At 47.0% G+C, this 14,800-nt stretch overlaps 1 pseudogene; it reads left to right on the top strand.

The window, feature by feature from the left end:
• The first annotated feature begins 8,757 nt into the window (after window positions 1–8,757).
• LOC100140332 (uncharacterized) overlaps window positions 8,758–14,800 on the top strand; it is a 45,569-nt pseudogene continuing 39,526 nt past the window's right edge.

Below are 14,800 nucleotides of genomic sequence, written 5' to 3'. Positions count from 1 at the left end.
AAAATGAAAGCCTAAGGCAGAGAAAGGCTTGTCATCCCAGCTATAGCAGTTCCCCAGCCAACCCACCCGCTGAATGCCGCCGTATGACTGAGCCCAGGCAAGTCTAGCCAAAATGACCCAGCCATCCGAAGATTGTGAGAAATAAATGGTGGCTGCTTTAAGCCACTGAGTGTTGGCAGCAATAGATAAACTGCTAGATGACACAGGAGGAGAAGGGGGTGACAGAGGACATGGCATCGGATGGCATCACCGACCCAATGGACATGAGTTAGCCAGCTCCGGGAGTCGGTGAAATCAGGGAAGCCTGGCGTGCTGCAGTCCATGGAGCCGCAGAGTTGGATGTGACTTAGTTACGGAGCAGCAGCAGACATATCACACGCAGCCATTTCCACAATTCCAAGGTCTTGGCAAAATTCAGCCAAGAGTCAATACTCTCACTGGTGTTTTCTGTCATGGAGCACTCAGTTGAAGTTAATATGTCTCAGCTTAACAGAGTATCACACTTCAAGTAATGCCTTCTCTCAAAGTTCTGCATTGAATGACTACTGAGCCTGGTTAAAATCCTTTTGCAGCCAACAAAACAATGAGCTGGCAAAACCAGCTTAAAAACCACTTTAAACATAGCTCCTTGGCACACAGCAGGGGTTATAGAGGTTGGGTGTTCGTATCTCCCGTTTGATTATAAACTTCTTGATGATGAGCACTTCATTCTATTTGACAGGGTTTCTCTGTAGATCATGAAACATTCAAGAAGGAAGGGAAATTAAAGATCAGCTAATCCCCTACCTCATTTTGCAGATGAAGGCACTGGGGCGCAGAGAGATTAGAGATGAGAAGAGCCTGACAAATTCTCAGGGTCCTGGAGCTAGCTTAGGGAAGAACTGAGAAGACCAAAGATCTTCAACACTGTTCACTGGACTGGATTGTTTGTTGGGTTGTTTTTCCTCTGTGACACTGGTTGCTCCCAAAAATATCCTCCCTGTGCTCAAAATAGGTTTACAACTTTCCTTTGCATTTAGGATAAAATCCAAAGCCTTCACCTGGCCCCATGAAGCCTGGTGCAGCCAGCCCTCCGGAGGCATCGTTTTGGCCCCTGCTGTCACTCGGCACGCCCTGCCCTCTCCCGTTGTCTTCCATCCTGTGTCACTCCACTCAGAGTCCAAGCCCTGAATGAAAGCCAGCTTGACCTGGCTTGGTCACATGACCTAGCTTGATCCCAGCACCAACCCAAGAAGAATGGGACTCCCATAAAGAAAGCCCCCAAAGACAATCATCATGTGTTGTCATCAAAAGAAGAGAAAGTGAACCAAAGGTGACCAAAACCAGTGGACATCCACTACATTATCTCAGGCCTCGGCTCAGCTGTTGTTTTCTCAGGAAAGCTTCTCTTACCTCCTGCATCTCTTACACTCTGTCATGACACTCCTGACATTTCACTGTGCTCATCACATTTTATGATTACATATTTGTTTGTTTGTCATGTTCTCCCCCCATGAGAGAAGGGACTGTGCTGTTTGCCCACTGCTGTATCCCTGTAACTTGACATAGAGCCTGCTGCATGATCGGCTGTCAAAATTTATTAAATGAATGAATCAGTGAATGAATAATATAGGCCTTTGACCCTTCTGACTCATTCCATATGACATTAGTTTTATAGGAATGGTGGAAAAAAAAACAAAGACAATGTGGTGGGTGTAGGTTTGTGGAAGACACACCATGCTGGGTCCTTCCGTGATCCTGTGAGGAGGACACGTATTCACACTCAGGGTTAAGGAAGAAATGATACCTTGCACATCCGAGATGGGCCGTGTTGTGCTGGACTATGCCGGTCTTTATTTTTTTAGTTGTATTTCTTTATTTTGGGCCATGCTGGGTCTTAGTTGCTATGGATGGTTTTCTCTAGTTGCATCAAGCAATGTGCGGGCTCCTTAGCACGGGGGCTCCTCTCATTTTGGGGCGTGGGCCCTGGGTGTCCGGGCCTCGGGATTTGGGGCTCACAGGCTTAGCTGTCCGCGGCATGTGGGGTCTTCCCAGACCAGGGATTGAATCCATGCCCTGTGAAATGGCAGGCGAACTCCTACCCCCTGGACCACCAGGGCAGTCCTGTGCCAGTCTTGGGGAATGAGTGCTAAAAGCCGAGAAGTAAGAAAGGGCAGGTATGGGGAAAGCAGCAGGCCTGGGTGCTCGCAGACACGAGTCCTCAAAACTAAGACTGGGCGCGCCCTGGCTGCAGCCGCTGGAGCACAGCTCAGCACCTGGTCACGAACCTGCTCCCTCGGGCCTGGCCCTGCCCAGCTGTGTCGTCTCTACAGCAGGATCCCAGGCTCATTGCTGACGGCTGCAGACCTGTGGAGAGGTTTCTGCTACTCAGAAGCAAAATGAGATCTTGTTAGAGCAATGTAAAGCTAAATGCATCCCATTTTTATATCAGTGAATATTATACTCATGATGGCTTAGGGTTTTTTTTTTTTTTAGCAAAACAGAACGTTGACAGTCTCAGTTTCCCCCTTAAATATTTTCGTAATGTTACAGGCCTATGCCATCTGAAAGCCTTGGACGTGACTGCCTTACAATATCAGAGATCTGGGTGACCCCTGCAAAGGCTCAGCAGACTCAATACACCATTAGTCGTTCAACTGCTACTGTTTGAATCACGCCTCTGCTTCCTTTTCTCTCACCTACGTGGCAGACACATTAGCAGGTTAGAATATGGAGCCTAGAGAGGCATCACTCCAGGGACTGTGTCTGTGGCTGTGGGTCGGGAAGAAACTGGGGGTGAGTCAGGACTGAGACTTTGGGCTTGGGGTTTGGTCAGTGACAGAGTATGTGTGTGTACATGTGTGTGCCCACACACATGCGTGCACGCACATAAGTGTGTGCTTGTGGCAGGGGGAGTCCTTCTTAGGTCACCAACACTGTTCACCAGAGGGAAGCTACTTGACCCTAAGAGAAGATGTTGTTTTAATCTTACAAAGGGGGTACTTCCCAGGCGGCTCAGCAGTAAAGAATCCACCGGCAATGCAGGAGCCACAAGAGATGCAGGTTCGATCCCTGGGTTGAGAAGATCCCTTGGAGGAAGGCATGGCAACTCAATCCAGTATTCTTGCCAGGATAATCCCATGGACAGAGGAGCCTGGTAGGTTAGAGTCCATGGGGTCACAAAGAGTGGGATGTGACTGAAGCGACTTAAAACCCACACATACGAAGAGGAAAACTGAGACCCAGCACGTTTGAGACCAAGCCCAGCTGAATACAGAGGTCAAACACTTACCACCTTCAACAATGCTTCCTTCTGCAGGGACTCAACTGGTGTTATAATTAAATCCAATATGAATCCCCAGAAGCTGACAATCCAGAAAGACTCTTCTGGAACTAAAAAGGGGCTGAAATTTATCTTCCCTAAGCTGCGAGAGGAAAATCTCCAACTTCTTGTGTTTTCAAGGGTAGCATAAAGTCCCAAACATTCACATTCCCACCAGGAGCAAGCCTACCCATGTCATACACTTAGCTGGAATTTGAATCCCTCAGAGAAGCCTGCTGTACAAGTATCAAGTATTACAATAAAAATGTCTTTTTTCTCACTGATAGTAATATCAGACATACATAGTTTTTTAAAATTTAAAAAAAAAAGACTTTGAGCCAAATTATACCTACTCAATTCTACAGTAAAGGAAGGCTTGCTCATTTTTATAAAGCTGTAAAATCCCATAAAAGGGAACTTTCAGGATCTCTGCTTTCATTTGCACAAAGACATTGGGCCTCCCTGGTGGCTCAGACAGTAAAGAATCTGCCTGCAAGGCAGGAGATCCGGCTGGGTCGGGGAGATCCCCTGGAAGAGGAAATGGCAACCCACTCCAGTATCTTTGCCTGGAGAATCCCCATGGACAGAGGAGCCTGGCAGGCTACATCCAGTCGCAGAGAGTCAGACGTGAGTAACTAACACACACATTGGAGCAGTAATGAAAAGTTCAACCAAGACCTTTATGCGCACTGCCTCTGATTTTTGAAGTTTAAGTCTTCAGCTAAAAAATGGAAAGGAATCCCTGCTCCACCCCACTGCCAACAACCAAAGCAAACTCTCAAGCCAGGAATGCCAGTCGATTCTCTCAACTTCATTTCTTCACAACTTTCTCCCTGCTGGCAAATGTTAAGTTTCTGTTTGAAGAGAAATGAGTTTCATTAACTTGCCTGTCTTTGTAGTCGTCTAATTCCTTTCAGGGTTTCATGGCATTTTTTAAATTTTTTACTCGGGAAAATAAGACCACAGTAACACACAACTCCCCAGAGTCCCGTTAAAGGCAGAACAGTTGAAACAGTTGGCATAGATGCAACAGAGCAGGAGCCTCTCCACTTTATATAGGTTGTATCTCACTACAGGTTTTCAATTCCAAACCGGAAAGCAATGTTTCTTAATTACCTTAACTCTCAGATTCATAACCCTTAAGATCTGCATCAGTGACACATATACCAGCTGTCCCTTTGGTCTGGCACAATTTTAACATCAAACGGTGTTTCTTGTCAACGGTGCCCTTGTCCTCAACTGAACCTCATCATTATCAGAAAACACTGACGTGGTTTCTGAAGTGTAAATCACTCAGTCATGTCCAATTCTTTGTGACCTTGTGGATTGAAGCCTTCTGTGTCCATGGAATTCTCCAGGCAAGAACACTGGAGGAGGTTGCCATTCCCTTCTTCGGGGGATCTTTCCCACCAAGGGGTTGAACCTGGGTCTCCTGCATTGCAGGTGGATTCTTTATCACCTGAGCCACCAGGGAAGCTTGTAGCCTATACTTAAATCTCTAATTACTCTGCACGTATTTCCTGAGCACTTCAAAGGTGCAGGCACTGCACTGAGTTTTGTGAATGGAGAGGCAAGCGAAAAAGACACAGTCCTTTGCCTACCTAGAAAACCTTGCAGACCAGTAGAAAAAAAAATAAACATGTAATTACAAATGATCTTAAGTGTTTTGAAGAAAAAGAACAAGGTACTATGAGAAAGTTTCATAACAGAATTTAGCTCTAAATTGAGAGGGTGGAGAGGAACTTTCTGGAAGTGACCTTAAAGCAGAGACCTGGGAGGTAAATGGGGGGTTGGGCCTGTGAGGGGCCCAGGGGCCACATGGTCCTCCTTACTCAAAGATTCTGTGTTTCTTGGATCATGACCAAGACAAGGAGTGTGACTTCTCAAAGGCTTGTTGCTTTCAGAGAGAAGTCCAGAGAGCCCCGTGTGCACACAGGCACAAACCCAGGACAGGATGCCCAGGGTCGTGCTTTGCTACTCAACCCGTATCCCCGCTCTCTCAACTCCTGACTCCCAGCAGCAGCTCGTAAAGGCTCACCTAACCATAAAGAAGGCTGAGAGCCAAAGAATTGATGGTTTCAAACTGTGGTGCTGGAAAAGACTCTTGAGAGTCCCTTGGACTGCTAAGCAATCAAACCAGTCCATCCTAAAAGAGATCAATTCTGAGTGTTCATTGGAAGGATTGATGCTGAAGCTGAAACTCCAATACTTCAGCCACCTGATGCGAAGAGCTGACTCCTTGGAAAAGACCCTGATGCTGGGAAAGACTGAAGGCAGGAGGAGAAGGGGACGACAGAGGATGAGAAGGTTGGATGGCATCACCAACTCAATGGACCTGAATTTGAGTAAGCTCTAGGAGATGGTGAAGGACAGGGAGGCCTGGTGTGCTCTAGTCCATGGGGTCGCAGAGCAACATGGGGACACGACTGAGCACCTGCACACCAAAGTGTGCATCACTTAGGCTAGCAGTCCAGATGAGTGCTGTACCTGGTTCCTGTGTGTGTGCAGCCTCCACACCTATGCTGTAAGCTCTCAGAGAGCAGGTGACTCTGCTTTATTCTCCCTGTCTGATGCTCACAATGCCTAGAAAAGAGCTGGACTCGTAGCTGCTCTTCAGAGGACACCTGCTTAATTGAATCAGGCTTCATCTCGGCATTTAGTCATATGGTAAACATCTGATATGAAAAAGGAGCCAAACTAGACAAATAAAGTATGCTTTAGAAGAGCTGAGATTAAAAGAAAATATCATGAAGAGCATAGGAATGGAAGCACTTTCTGAAGCTTCCGGAAATGTAGCTTGTAAGACTCTGTGAGGCCACAGTTCTAAGACTCAGCTGTAAGACACAAAACGGATTTGATATAACAGCAGTTTACTTGTCTGGGCGTGGGGAGGAGAGTTGGGGTGCTTTCAATGTGTGTTTATATTGAGAGTTATATCCTGATTGCAGAAATATTAAAATGTTCCCAGAAAGTATCTTATAATAATAAAATAGTACCTGTCTATGGTTTTCATGGAACTTAAAAAATTATTTTCTCTTTTTTCTGCCTCATATCCACAGCAATTTTTTTTTCTGTTCTTTTTTTTTCGTGTGTGTGTGCCTCAAATTCCTTCTGAGAAATGCTTCTTCCTCATCAGAGACAGCCTGCTGAGGTATTTGATCAAGGTATCCAGTTCTCCTCTAGCGCAGGAATGGGCTCCTAACCCAGCCGAGGACACTCAGACATTGGAATGATGATTGAGGGTCAAAAGCCTGGCCCCAGATGGAACCTACTTATTCTAGATGTGGAATGCAGATAAGACTGTCTAGAAGCTTCTGCTACAGCCATCCTCTAGAACTGCCTGGCTCCAGGCACTTTCTGTTATCTACAGCCAGGAAATGCTAAGTCATACAGTGCCCTTAACTGTTGGTGCATGTAAAACTGGCGATCTTAACCTGGGGTCCACGGGCTTGGAAATGGTCCACGGACGGGTGTCAGGAGGTCCATAGACATGATGTAATTTTTGCACATGTACTTGCACATGATGTAAATTTTGTACTAATAAATGCATTTGCAGGAGGGTGAGATGGCATACAGATAGCTTTTGTTAGATTCTCAAAGACATCCCTGGCTGAAAATATATTAGAAACTTTTGACTCCAGAATAAGGATTCTTAAGCAACATCAGTGGATGAACTTGGTTGGGGAAAAATGATAACTTTGTTTCCCCTAGCTTCCATGCATGTTCTTTTCCATTATGAATATAAGTGACAAATCACAGTAATATTAGAAATATCTGTGACTTCGCCACCAATATATTTTCATACCACTTTATAGTGTTACAGATATCTCCAAATATAATTTACACCTCTCCCTACTTTAAGATTACAGTATTATTAGACCCACACTGCTGCTGCTGCTGCTAAGTCGCTTCAGTCGTGTCCGACTCTGTGCGACCCCATGGACTGCAGCCTACCAGGCTTCTCCATCCATCGGATTCTCCATTCAAGAACACTGGAGTGGGTTAGACCCACAACTAGGTCTCCTATTCAATACGTTAATAAAGAAGCATTAAATAAAACATGATCACCAAATACTTTAATATTTTATAACAGTCTCAGTATAATTAGCTTTCCTTTGTAATCCTCTATGCTCTATTTTATCCAAATCACCATCCTGAGAGGAAGTCCAAGAGCTTCATCAGACTGCCAAGGGGTTAGTCACTGGTCATACGAAAAGGTTAATAGCCTCGCTTGGGAAAAGTTTGGTAGGACGGTAGGACTGTCTCCCGCCTTGCCTGTACTGGCTTCTACAGCGTTACCTGTGTAGCAGCCTCCCTGCAGTCCCTCTCCTTTCAACAACCTGATGTCTTGGCTACCATTCTGCAATCTCTGAATCCCTCCAAAACAGCCTGTGATCCAGAGAAACACACGAACACTTCTATGAATCATAAGACAGAAAGAAAAGCCAAAAATTAATACGAAATTTTAAAAATAGAAGGGTCTGAAATAGGTAAATCCATGGAGACAGAAAGCAGTTGAGTGGTTGGTTGCCAGGGGCTGAAAGGAGGAGGAGAGAACGGGTGACTGCTTAATGGATGCAGGGCTTCCTTCTGGGTAATGAAAACATTACAGAGCTAGGAACAGATGATGGTCGGAGAGCACAGCCCGGTGCCTGTGCTAAATGCTGTTGTATTACCCACCATAAAAGGGCTAATTTTATGTTATATGGAATTCTCTCTCAATAAAATATAAGATAAAATAATCAATAAGTACGAGGAAACTCCATTATAAAGTCACCTGGGAATTCAAGGCCCTACTTAGGGGAATAAAGAAAAAAGGTCCCAAAGTTTCAAGCTCTTTTGCCCCCTCTCCTCCCTGTCCCGCCCCCCAAGCAGCCCATGGACACTGCGACTGTAGATCACTCGTGAAATCGCTAATGTATACCCTAGGCTACACAGGAAATTCTGGTCTGCACTTATGCACATTAAAACACACCACTAAATACTCATCTGACAAGCTATATTTTAAACTTCAAACAAGGTTTTATTGTGCCTGGATGCATTTTAATATACCTACTAAATTTTCACTGGAGTGAAAAATGGCTGACAGTGATGACTGAGAAGGGAGGAGAGGGTCTCTCCCATCCTACCCACACATTCTGCTTTCGCTTTGAGAAACTAGGGATTGGCAGCCCCTACCTCCTGAGAGCTCGAGAGAGTTTTCAGGGAAGGTTTCCAGCATGATCTGATAGCCTCAAACAGGATCTGAGAGGTTACTGGAAGGCTTCCCATCCCGGTAGCTCTAGGACTTCAGCGTCTCCCACCAGGGTTCTCAGTCCTCGGTGGCCTCCGTCAGAGAAGGCTAGGATTAACCTTCCACAAGCCCCTCTCACATCCTTCATAATCCCTTTCTGCCTGGGCTTTGAAATCCTTTTCCTGTTCACCAGCTCTTCTGACTCCACACAGTCTGTGGGATAATGCCCAAGTATCTCAGGTTGAAACCGTTTACCTCAGATTGGGACTCGAACTCACAAGACCAAGACAGGAACCCAGACCAAGCCCATGGTCCTCCAACTGAGGTCACGGACCTGCTTTCAGGACCCAGTGAGGCTCAGGTTCTTACTATCTTGTGGCAGAAAGAATTCAGTGAGAGACAAAGTGAAAGGTAAGGAGTGGTTTTATTCAGAGAGAAACACACTCCACAGAATGTGTTGCAGAGGCTGTTGCAGAAGGCGAGTGCAGCCTCAGAATGTGGTGTGGTTAGTTTTCGTGTTATTGTTGTTTAGTCATTAAGTCGTGTCCGACTTTTGCGACCCCATGGGTTGTAGCCCACCAGGCTCTTCTGTCCATGGGATTTCCCAAGCAAGAATACTGGCTGCTGCTACTGCTGCTAAGTTGCTTCAGTCGTGACCGACTCTGTGCGACCCCATGGACTGCAGCCTGGAGAATACTGGAAAATACTGCAGTGGGCTGCTATTTCCTACTCCATGGGATCTTCCTGGACCAGGGATTGAACTCACTCCTCCTGGGTCTCTTGCATTGCGGGTGGATTCTTTACCACTGTGCCATATAGGGCTGGGTAATTTCATAGGTTCATGAGTGGCAAATTATTCCAACTATTTTGGGGAAGGGACGGATATGACTAGAAACTGGGCCACTGCCCACTTTTTGGTCTTTGATGGTCAGCCTTGGAACTGTCATGGCACCTCTGGTGTCAAGACATTTAGCTTGCTGATGTGTCACAACGAGTATATACTGAGGGTCAAGGTCTAGTGGAAGCTGACTTGTCTGACATTCTGGACCCATTTGATTCTAACTAGAGTACGTTGTTGGAGAAGGCAATGGCACCCTACTCTAGTACTCTTGCCTGGAAAATCCCATGGACAGAGGAGCCTGGTAGGCTGCAGTCCATGGAGTCATGAAGAGTCAGACACAACTGAGCGACTTCCCTCTCACTTTTCACTTTCATGCGTTGGAGAAGGAAATGGCAACCCACTCCAGTGTTCTTGCCTGGAGAATCCCAGGGATGGGGGAGCCCGGTGGGCTGCCGTCTATGGGGTCGCACAGAGTCAGACACGACTGAAGCGACTTAGCAGCAGCAGCAGCAGTAGTGTACGTTGTGCCCTCAGGCTTCCAAGGTTGTGCCCTGTCTCCTCTCTTCCTGTTTCGAGCCCAGAACTGTTGTTTCAGGAGGGTCCAGACAGTGCTGGTTGCTGGGTTAGGTTTCCAAACCGGTGTCTTCAGCGATGCTTGTGAACAACACGGTTTTCTCACAGTCGTTTGGAGATGCAGAGACTAGGCTTGGGTCGCACTCGTCAAGCTCTCCCCACGTCCTACCACCTCCCTTCCATCCTCCTGCTGCCATTCCTGTGCTCAGCTTCAGCCGGGCTTCCCCTCCTTGGCCCCTGACTGTGTCACAGGGGCCTCACCCAGAATGTCTCTCCCCTTTGCACCCCCTCATTCCTCAGAGTGTGGCTTCCCCTCTCCAGGAAGCTTTCTCAGCCCCTGGGGTGCTGGCCTCCTCTGAATCCACTTCTTACACCAGCACACACGGAGCATAGCAGGGGTCACCCACAGCCACGCTGGGTCTTGCCTCCCTGCCCTGCCCCACACCACGCCCAGAGCAAAATCCTCACTCAGGACAGGGCCTGTGTCTTTTTCCTCTGTCTTTACTGCATGCAGTACCTGATAGGATTGAGAGATGGATATCACTTGCTTCTCTCCATCAGCAGGAGATGGATTTTTTTTCAGACTGAAGCTTCGGGCCTGTTTCCCTGGCCCCTTTCCCTGCCCCAGGAGGACTGACAGGGCTCCGAGTTGCTCTAAGCCACCCCCCAACACAGGGGAGCCAGCTGAGCTCGGGGTTTTGTCCCCGCTGCAAGGCCTCTCCCAGATGTGGCCTGTTGCCTTTGCAGCTGGACGATGGAAAGGGCTCTTTTTCCCTTTACGTGTCCAATGGCATCGTCCCTCTCTGGCAGGGACATTGGGAGATTCACAGAAGTGAAACATGGCTGCTTATTCGGAGAAGGAGCAGGTTGGGCCCTGTGTCTCGGTGACAGCGGGCTGCCAAGGGGGTGGAATGTGTGAGGCAGGGATAGAGAGGCTCCGGGTTCAGCTGCTGGAGTTTGTCGTCTAAGGATAGACGCTCTAAGAGAAAGATAACAGGAGGATAACAGGAGGGGCTGAGCCCTGCCAAATAATAATAGAGACAAGATACTTCTCATTCTTGATGTCAAGGAGATCATTCCAACTACACATGCACAGAAAAACTCCTTGGAGGTCAAATAGTGAATGATGCCAACCCCATAAGCCTCTTTGCTGGAATCCACCTTGGCTGAGAGATGGGAACGCACACGTAAGAGGATCCTGAGGTCAGCCAAGTACAAACTCGGAACCAGACAAGGGAAGATGATCGGCCCAAGGAAATCTGGAAGAAACGCCCCATGTAAGTGATTTAAACTTCCACGAGGGCGCGACACTGAGTCTGCCTGCGTCTATACACACATACTGTGCTCTTTTTCTTCGTAACAAACACTTGACGTGTTTTACTACTTTCCGTCTTTGTGGGAGTTCATTTCTGCAAGGTCGAAAGGCCAGAGCCTGTCATTGGGCACTGGTACCTGGTGTGGTCCAGCAGTTAGGATTCAGCACTCGCACTCCCATAGCCTGACTTCAGTCTCCGGGCGAGAACCAAAATCCTGCTTCAAGACACTTGAGACCACGCAAGATCATGTGGATCATGCCGGCAAGAAGAAAGGGTTCAGTGGCATTAGGCACCCACAGGAGAGGACTGGCCTTGGGTGGGGGCTGCTGCACCCTGCAATTTCACGAGGCGGAAGACCCTATGGGGCTCCTACCACTTTCCCTCTGACCTTGTGATGGTTTCTTCTTCTTTCTTTCTGGGCTCAAATCTCCTACCATGTTCAGTTTTTTCTCTGTTTTATATTATGTGGCTTCTTCCCTTCTACGCTGTCTTGCCTTAGACGCACATGTTGGGAAGGGTAATTACGGGCGGAGTGGGTATGATGACATGTGTTTTCTGGGAAGATGGGTCCAGCTGGGAAAGGGCAAGAAAGCCCAGAATGAGTAGGCTTCACCCAGTTTCCACACAGGATTGATCGTCACGCTGGGGACACTTTGACAGGTACGGGCAGTCAGGGGTACGGTAGGAGGGGAAGGCAGCGTCTGTGCGGGAAAGGGCGTGAGACGAGGGGCAGGGGGGCAGAAGAAGCATCTGAATCGGGTCAGCCTGAGCAGTTCCCTGGGACAGGCAGCACCGGCCACGGAAACTCTGCCCTTTAAGGACAGGCTGAAGATGAGCGCTTAGAAGGGGAGCAGGTTTCGGGCGGGATCGCAGAGCGAAGGAGGAGCAGCCCGCCTACGAGCAGGCAGGAAGTCGGAATGAGTGACGTCATGCGCCCGCCCACCCCCGCCCCTGTTGGAGGGCAAAGCTCCAACCCAGCCCTTGCGGGGAGGGGCGAGGCCTGGAGGGGCGAGACGTGGGGGGGCTGGCACTAAAGAGTACAGCCGGTGCTGCGGGGGGACTAGAAGGCTGAGCAGCTTTTCCACAGAGAACTCGCTGTGAATCAGGGACACAGGAGAAGCACTGTTGTATGAGAGAAACAAGGTGTGCAGGTTTTTAAAATTATGGCAGGATACACATCACCTGCCATAAACTGATAAAATTTATCAGTTTAACTGATTTAAAGTGTACAATTCAATAGTATTCGTTACATTAACAGTGCCACGCAACCATCACTACTGTCTAGCTACAGAACATTTTCATCACCCTGAGCAGAAACCCTAGGCTTCCCATGTGGCGCTAGAGGTAAAGAACCTGCCTGCCAGTGCAGAGAGATGTAAGACACACGTGTTCGATCCCTGGGTCGGGAAGATCCCCCGGAGTAGGAAATGGCAACCCACTCCAGTGTTCTTGCCTAGAGAATCCCAGGGACAGAGGAGGCTGGCGGGCTACAGTCCCTGGGGTTGCACAGAGTCAGACATGACTGAAGTGACTTAGCACGAAACAGAAACGCCATACCCACGAATGAGTCACTGGCATTCCACCTCCCCACCAGTTCCTGGGCTGCCACTAATCCACTTCTTCTTTCTCTGGATTTGCCTGCTCTGGACATTTCATTTAAATGGAATCACACAACAGGTAACCTTTTGTGTCTAGGCTTCTTTCACTTAGCATAATGGTTTCAAGGTTCATCTGTGGAGTAGTCCGTGATGGTTAATTTCGTGTGTCAACTTGACTGGGCTATATAAGAGGTCCAGATATTTGGTGAAACATTATTTCTGGGCGTGTCTGTGAAAGTGTTTCTGGATGAGATGAACATTTGAATTGCTGAACTGAGTCATGCCCCTTTCCCTGCAGAGTATGGGTGGGCCTTATCCAATCCACTGAAGAGCTGAATAGAACAAAAAGGCTGAGCAAGGGAAATTTGCCCTCTCTCTCTCTCTCTCTGCCTGACTGATGTCAAGCAGGGAGGCTGGTCTTTGAACTTGGACTTAGACTGGAACTTACACCACTGATCGTCCAAGTTCTCCTGCCTTTGGACTTGGACTTAAAACCACACCATTTTGGTTCCACTGAGCATCGGCTTGCAGGTTGCAGATCTTGGGTCTTGTTAACCTCCATCACCGTGTGAGTTATTTCCCCATTTTGTAGGGATAACATAGCATGAATATATAACATATTAATATATTTTATATATTTATATATTTTCCCCAAACTTTTTAGTTTGGATTGGGGTATAGCCAATTAATAAAGTTGTGGTAGTTTCAGATGAACACCGAAGGGACTCAGCCATCCATACACACGTATCCATTCACTCCCAAACCCACCTCCCATCCAGGGTAGCATATAATATTGACCAGAGTTCCATGCGCTATACCATAGATCCTTGTTGGTTATTCATTTTAAATACAGCCGTGTGTACACAACCTTTTCAAAGTCACTAACTATCCCTTCCCCTTGGCAGCCGTAAGCTCATTCTCTAAGTCTGTGCGTCTGTTTCTGTTTTGTAAGTAAGTTCATTTCTATCACTTCTTTTTAGATCCTGCGTATAAGGGATGCCATACAATATTTCTCCTTCTCTGTCTGACCTAAGTATATATTGATATATTAATATATTTTATATATCTCCTACTGGTAGATGATATGTAGGTACATAGGTATACCAATATTAATATATTTAATTATATAATGTATATTTTATACATATCCTATTGGTTCCGTTTCTTTGGAGAATCCTGACTAATACATAACATGGATCAGTACTTCATTTATTTAAATGACTGACTACCATCACATTGCAAGGATATACCATGTTTTGTTTATCCACTCACCAGTGGATGGGCATTTGGGTTGTTTCCACCATGAACCAGGTTTTGAATCCTGGTTAAGTCGAGTCACTTAATCGCTCTAGGCACCTGTTTCATCACACATGATGTTTTTTATGAAGAGTAAACCGGATAAAACATGTAGAAGCCTGACATAGGGCAATCAGCAAGTTGGTTTCCTTACCCAGAATCAGAACCCAGATCGGAGTGAGTCCAAAGGCAGAGCTAGCTTGCAATGGACCTGGGTTCCTTAACTTCCCCTCAAATCAGAACCGGACCCGGAGCCAGGGCAGGGTGGACACCTCCAGGTGGAGGACAAAACAGTCTTAACTGTGAGTGTAAGAAGTCAAACCCTTCCTTGACCTCCCTCCTGCTCCCAGCAGCATCTTTGAGGACTGAAGATTCTAAATTGGGGCTCCAAATATGAGTATGGGTCTGTTTCACACCATCTCAGGCCAATAAATACTGTGAGGAAATATCTCACACTTGCACTGTTAGAAATACCACACATTTTGCCAGCATTTGAAAGATAAGGTACACACTGCCATCACACCTTATCCTAGAAATAAATACTCTTCAGGCTTATTTACAACTTTTGTTCACATTATTCCAGAGCATGCATTCACATTACATAAAACTTGAGAAAAAATAACACCCGTCATTCCCTAAATC

Source organism: Bos taurus, chromosome 29 (genome assembly GCF_002263795.3).
Source record: "Bos taurus isolate L1 Dominette 01449 registration number 42190680 breed Hereford chromosome 29, ARS-UCD2.0, whole genome shotgun sequence".
In the NCBI taxonomy this organism is placed as follows: Eukaryota; Metazoa; Chordata; class Mammalia; order Artiodactyla; family Bovidae; genus Bos; species Bos taurus.
This window is presented reverse-complemented; position numbering and strand designations above follow the sequence as displayed.